This window comes from Lipotes vexillifer, unplaced genomic scaffold (genome assembly GCF_000442215.2).
Source record: "Lipotes vexillifer unplaced genomic scaffold, Lipotes_vexillifer_v1.1 scaffold454, whole genome shotgun sequence".
Classification (NCBI taxonomy): Eukaryota; Metazoa; Chordata; class Mammalia; order Artiodactyla; family Lipotidae; genus Lipotes; species Lipotes vexillifer.
The window spans coordinates 1,519,187-1,525,764 of NW_006779481.1; the positions used below are offsets into that span (position 1 = coordinate 1,519,187).

Sequence of the window (6,578 nt, forward strand, 5' to 3'; positions counted from 1 at the left end):
GTCAGAAGAGGGGAAATTTGAGTTATGTCTCAAAGTAGGAGGAGGACCAGGTCAGAAGTAAAGCGTGAGCAAGGTCATAGAACACATGCAGGCAGCATTGAGAAGGACCAGAGGTCTACTGAGAGGAGAGAATAGAAAACGGTGTTTTGTTTGTTGGCAACAGTGGCATCTAGTTTGCTTAAATAGGGAAAGTCCGGCAAGGAAGGATTTTGATTCCAGCAGGGGATGCTGCAGCCAGTCTAAGACTGGAACTTCAGTCCAGGGAAACTTGCACATGTACAACAATGATGGGCTCTTTTGTCTGGTTATTACCATTTGAAAATGAATATAAATTGCAAAAAGCCAACTTGAATCAGTTTAACACATAACTGGCTGTGTTTTTGTGGCATGGAGATTAGTAGAGAGGAAAATGGCTAGATTAGAGCACCCTTGGGTAGCTCTGTGTTTTTAAAGCCAACTGTGTGGAAGTGTACAATTTCTGTTTGTTTGTTTTTTCCTTTTTTTTTTTTTTGGCTGTGCCATGCAGCTTGCAGGACCTTGGTTCCCCGACCAGGCATCGAACCTGTGCCCCGTGCAGTGGAAGTGCGGAGTCCTGACCACTGGACCGCCAGGTAATTCCCGGGAAGGGTAAAATTTCTGTAGTTTAGTTGATTACAGAGGGAGGCAGAATGGTACTGTGAAAAAAGCACAGGTTTATGGAGCCACAAGAACTGGGCTGGTATTCTGGTTCTACCACTTACTTGCGATGTGATTTAGTTAAGGTAATGAGACTTGTTAATGATACTTGGACTCCTATGAAGTCCAATGGGTCTTGAGTGAAGGAAAATTGGTGGCAGGGGAAGGTGCTCTGCTCCACAAGTCACTCAGGGGCCCAGGCTGACAGAGGTGCCGATATCCTCAACATGTGGCTTTCAAGGTCTCCCTGTACATTGGCATCTAGCCATCACACAAGGGAAGAGAAAATATGGAACATTATGTGTGGACAGTTTCCACAGCCAAACCTGAAAATAACATCAATCACTTCCACTGCATTCCACTGGCCAGGCCTCTGTCACATGGTCACATCTACCTGCCAGAGAGACTGGGAGATGATGTCTAGCTGTGAGCACAGGAGATTTGGTTAAAAGCTAGCCAATCTCAAGAGATGGGCTTTGGAATCACAATGATTTGAGTTCACACACTAGCCAAGTGACTTTGGGCAGGATATTTAATCTCCATTGGCCTCAGTTTCTTCATCTGTAAAATGGGAGTGATGTATAGGGTGATGAAGCCTGTCTGAACTTCCCTGTGCCATAGATCCTGAGCAAATATGCTGCATGTGGGAAAGAAAGTGTTTTGGATCTGGAGGCAGAGTAGTTTCTGCTCCAGCATGGGTACCACCAAGTTGATCTGACTCCTAGAGACAATGTCCTAAGATTAGGAAATTTTCGTTTAGAGTCTAAGATTTTAGTCTATCTGGATGGCACATGGATGTACACACCAACATCCCCCAAGCCACCGATTAGGCACCCTCCTTAATCACATCCTACAGCTGGCTCTGCCATGAAAAATATACATTTAAAAAAAATTTTTAATGAAGTTTCTTGATCCCATTTTGTCTAGTCAAGGGTGCCCATGATGAGGTATCAATAGTCGTGGAGTAGAAGCCCTTCCCAAGAAGTCAACGAGATCTATGGCTGTGTGGGGATTATTGGAGATCAGTGTGGTAGGATAACACTGTGAACCAGTAATCCATGGATTTTTCCTCTTCTACTTTCTTTTATCCTGTGACTCACCCCCAGGCAGGAAGGGAGGTGAAACTTCTATCTATCTAAATTAGTATATTCCTAATTTTGTTTTATAGATGTGTAAAAAAGACTAGAAGAAAATACATGAAAATATAAAAGTGATTATGTGTAGGATATAAAAATGTGAACATGGGTGAGTTTTATTTTCTGCCTTGTGCTTTTCTGGGTCTGCTAAATTGGATACAATAAGAGAAAACTATCTCTTTCTGTAATATGCAGGTTATTACATAAAAAGAATAAAGTTCATGACAAACTGTAATGCCTAAAAGGATGCTTCATAAAATTTATACTAATAAGGATTTTTTTAAATATATCTAGAGACTCTGGGCACTCTCCAAATACTAGCTTCAGTTCAGTCTTTGCTTTGCTTCCCTAAAGACTTCACCCTCTGCAGAAAAGATGGGGCCTTCATCTGGACATCACAAGCAAGGTTTCTGTGGATTCTAGGTCTTTGCCTGCATTGCAATGTTGGTTTATCCTAACGTAGACCAGCCAGTGTGGTGGTGTCTGAAGCTCCTACTCAGTGGTATGGCCCAATGGTCCCGAACCTGGAGGTAGCCCCAACTCCCTCCAGACCTCTGCCCCTGACCCCACTTCTCCCACAAGCTGGTTCTAATCTGAACAGCCCTTGCGATCCCCTTTGGCCCCATGGACAGTCTGTCCCAACCCCGTGCCATGAATGGCCTTGGCTTCTGGAACTCCTCCAGGCCCTACCTGTTTGACCATTTAGAGTAAAAGACGTGACACATACAACCCTTCATGATGGGCTTCAAATCATGCTTCCTTTAAGATGATTGTGGGAACCAAAGTTAAAAGTAGTGAGTTGAGGGCTTCCCAGGTGGCGCAGTGGTTGAGAGTCAGCCTGCTGATGCAGGGGACACAGGTTCGTGCCTCGGTCAGGGAAGATCCCACATGCCGCGGAGCGGCTGGGCCCGTGAGCCATGGCCGCTGGGCCTGTGTGTCCGGAGCCTGTGCTCTGCAACAGGAGGGGCCACAGCAGTGAGAGGCCCGCGTACCACAAAAAAAAAAAAAAGTCTTCCAACAAACAAAAGCCCAGGACCAGATGGCTTCACAGGTGAATTCTATCAAACATTTATAACACTGAACTAAAATCCAATAATAATATAGTAACCTCAATTTTTAGATGCTTTATGCTCCCCCTTTAGAATTAACAATACCAAATAAGACTGTTTAATCACACTCTCAGCAAGTTGTAGCTTACAATTATCTGAATGAAATATTTTGAACTCCACAGCTATTTATCTTCTTCAGCACTCAGTACTTGGTCAGAATTTCTATTTTTGTTTTCCTCTCTAATGAGGAAAACCAGCACAAAAATATACACACGGTTGCACACACAGTTATAAAAATTATACACATTTTTATACATCATTGCACACACAGTTATAAAAATTATGAGGGAACATCACTAACTGGAGAAGGGAGAGGAATAGGTGAAATTAATAAAGAAGAAGAAAATCAAAGAGACTCCTGATACAGAATAAAATTCATTAACAAGTGGTTGTGTCTTTGTAGCTGAGTCATCATTTGAACTGTCAAATGAATGCATTTCTCACTGGAGAGGGGCAGGCCTGCCTGAGGCCTTGGGTGAATTGGCTTTGCATGTCTCAGCTTCACCGTGGGACACCTCCCTTCTTAAAGTGATCTATCAGTCCTGGAAACATTCTTTTGCTGGGGTGGAAGAGGAGGCGGTAAGACATGGGTGGTTGTTCATCATCAGTCATAGTTCACAGTAATCCATGCCATGTGGTTATAAATAGGGTGTGAGAGGTTATCTACTACTCCCTAGCTTAAAGCAAGGCAATTCATTCTTAACATACATTGGCAACGAGGAACCAGTCTTACCAAATCAGTCCTTCATGCCTTTGGACAGCAATCCAATAGCCACATATGACCAAGATCCAGTTCTTTACATAAGCTTTTCAATCCCGGTGGATGTTGGTAAACTAGTATTTTTAGCTTTGGGGAGAAAGAGCTAAGACAGACACATTATTTTTATTGCTATGTTGCAAATGGCTGTTGAGGGCTCCTCATTTCCACTCTTACTAACTCTAGGCAATGGCTTACGACACCAGGAAACATAGCTTGTGAAACAGTGCTGTAAAGCTGTGAGCTATCTAGACCTCATTCACTCATTCATGGCTTCTCGCTGACACTTGTCCAGGCGCATGTTTGAGAATGTCACAATTTTAAATAGCAATGATTAAGAGTGATTAAATAGGGGCCCCTGGTCATGAGCATCAAACCTCAAACTGACATACAGCAAAATAGAGGACTTGCAGCCAAGTTCAACTTGCATGCAACTGTGACGGAGAAGCAGAGGCAGCTGTCCTAACACTGGAGACTCTCTTCCCATTCAGCCCAGGGGGTTTCAGCAGACCTCGTGTCAGAGTCCACGCTCCTCTCTCCCAGGATGCAGTCAGGCATCCTTCCCTTTAGGCCACAGCCTATCCCACACTAGCTGGTTTGCCACATCCTCACTTCTTTATAGGGTATGGAAGGTTGGTTGCTTGCATTCTCAGGAATTCATTTCAGGGTCTCACATGGTCCTTATGGGCATATTCTTTCTTTTTTTTTTAATTTATGTATTTATTTTGGCTGCGTTGGGTCTTCGTTGCTGCACGTGGACATTCTCTAGTTGCAGCGAGGGGGCCTACTCTTCATGGCGGTGCACAGGCTTCTCATTGCGGTGGCTCCTCTTTGTTGCCGAGCACGGGCTCTAGGCACGGGCTTCAGTAGTTGTGACGCGTGGACTCTAGAGCGCAGGCTCAGTAGTTGTGGCACACGGGCTTAGTTGCTCTGTGGCATGTAGAATCTTCCCAGACCAGGGCTCAAACCCATGTCCCTGCATTGGCAGAAGGATTCTTAACCATTGTGCCACCAGGGAAGTCCCCTTATGGGCATATTCTAAGGACAGTCACTAGTTCTTGTTCTTCCTCTGGACTGTTGTATATGCCTTTATTTTTAATATAAATGAATGTGTGTGTAGTGTGTGTATGTGTGTGTGTGCACATGCATGCCAGGCAGAAACAAAACTCACAATGTATCATATTCTAAGTTATGGTATTTCCCTCTAAGTCAGAATTTAAGAAGTTTTGTCTGGGGGACTTCCCTAGTGGCACAGTGGTTAAGAATCCGTCTGCCAGTGCAGGGGACACGGGTTTGAGCCCTGGTCTGGGAAGATCCCACATGCCTCGGAGCAACTAAGCCCGTGCGCCACAACTAGTGAGCCTGCACTCTAGAGCCTGTGAGCCACAATTACTGAGCCTGCGTGCCACAACTACTGAAGCATGCGCCTAGAGCCCGTGCTCCACAACAAGAGAAGCTACCGCAATGAGAAGCCCGCGCACCGCAACGAAGAGTAGCCCCCACTCACCACAACTAGAGAAAGCCTGTGCGCAGCAATGAAGACCCAACGCAGCCTAAATAAATAAATAAAACCTCATTTAAACAACAGCAAAAAGAGAAAGAAATTATGTCTGGTGATCATGAGGTGATGACATACTGAAAAATGAAGAGCCCCATGCTGAGGACAGCAGGGTGGAGAGATAGAGTCTGGGTCCTGATGATATAATTGAACCACTGAACCAACCCTGAAACCAAATACCTCCAGATTTCATGTACTGTGAAATCACTGCTCTTATTATTTAAGCCACCATTACCAGGATATTCCTTCATAGGCAGCTAGGTATATGCTAACAGAAACTCTTTACATTCCTAGATAGCTCCAGAAATTAAATTGCATTATTACTTTGCAAGGAGGGACACAGGTACACAATTTTATACATTCTGAAGATTTCATCATAGAGAATTCAGAAAAGGGCACAAGAAAATAAGTAAGAAAAAAAAAAAAAGGAAGTGACAACCCAACGAAGTGACTCTGCAATGATTCATCTCAAATCTTCATTCCAACAACTTCTCATGGCCTCTCTGAGTGATTCCCCCACCTAAGTGATTACTGACTTCCCTCTCTTCCCTCAGCCTGATTCCTGATGTGTCACTGCCAGCTCAGATCCACTGGAAAAACAGTAAGCTCTGCTCTCCTCTGTGCTTCAACTTCCTGGAACCCTTTCTTCTTATCAGCCTCGTAAAATACCCTACACCTGATACAGTCAGCCATTCAAGGGGACAGTTTGTCCATAACCTCACTGAGAAGGCCCCAGTGCAAATAAAAGCTGCTGCGACTTACTCAAAGCCTAGATTAGCCGCATCTTGGCATGACCTTGAGATTGAGCTGGTTTCTCCAACCTCTGCTAAGATCTCTACAACTACTTAGAGCCTGAAAAAATAATCAGTTGTGCTCAGACTGGTTGCTGTAGGTAGCTCACAGTTAAGGAAGCTGTGCTGAAGAGTCTGGTGGCCAGTGAGGCATGGTTGTGGCTTTATATCAGTGAGATCATAGGCAAGCCTGGTATTATTGGCTATAATGTTTAAGGACCAGCCTTTAACATCTGATTATATTTGGTTTATTATCTGAGTGTTCTTGGACCATGTGTGATCAGACTGGTATCTGAATAAAATAACATAACGCATGATAAAAAATACCTACACCTTTTTCATGCATGAAACCCCATTTATCAATTCTAATATTTCCTATGATATCCTAAGTTTCAGAACATTCATATTTAGCTTTTATAATAAGGCTAAAATTCACATCAATAATTAAGTTTATACATCTTACCTCATAATTTCCAATGTTGCTTCTCAATTATCACCTTCAAATCTATAAGCCCCTGAACTACTTATAACTCCCAACACTGAGAAACCACT

The 6,578-nt window shown here is 43.7% G+C and overlaps 1 pseudogene; it reads left to right on the top strand.

The window, feature by feature from the left end:
* Window positions 1-6,242, top strand: part of LOC103082301 (ATP synthase subunit g, mitochondrial pseudogene) — a 14,049-nt pseudogene extending 7,807 nt beyond the window's left edge.
* Window positions 6,243-6,578: the final 336 nt, after the last annotated feature.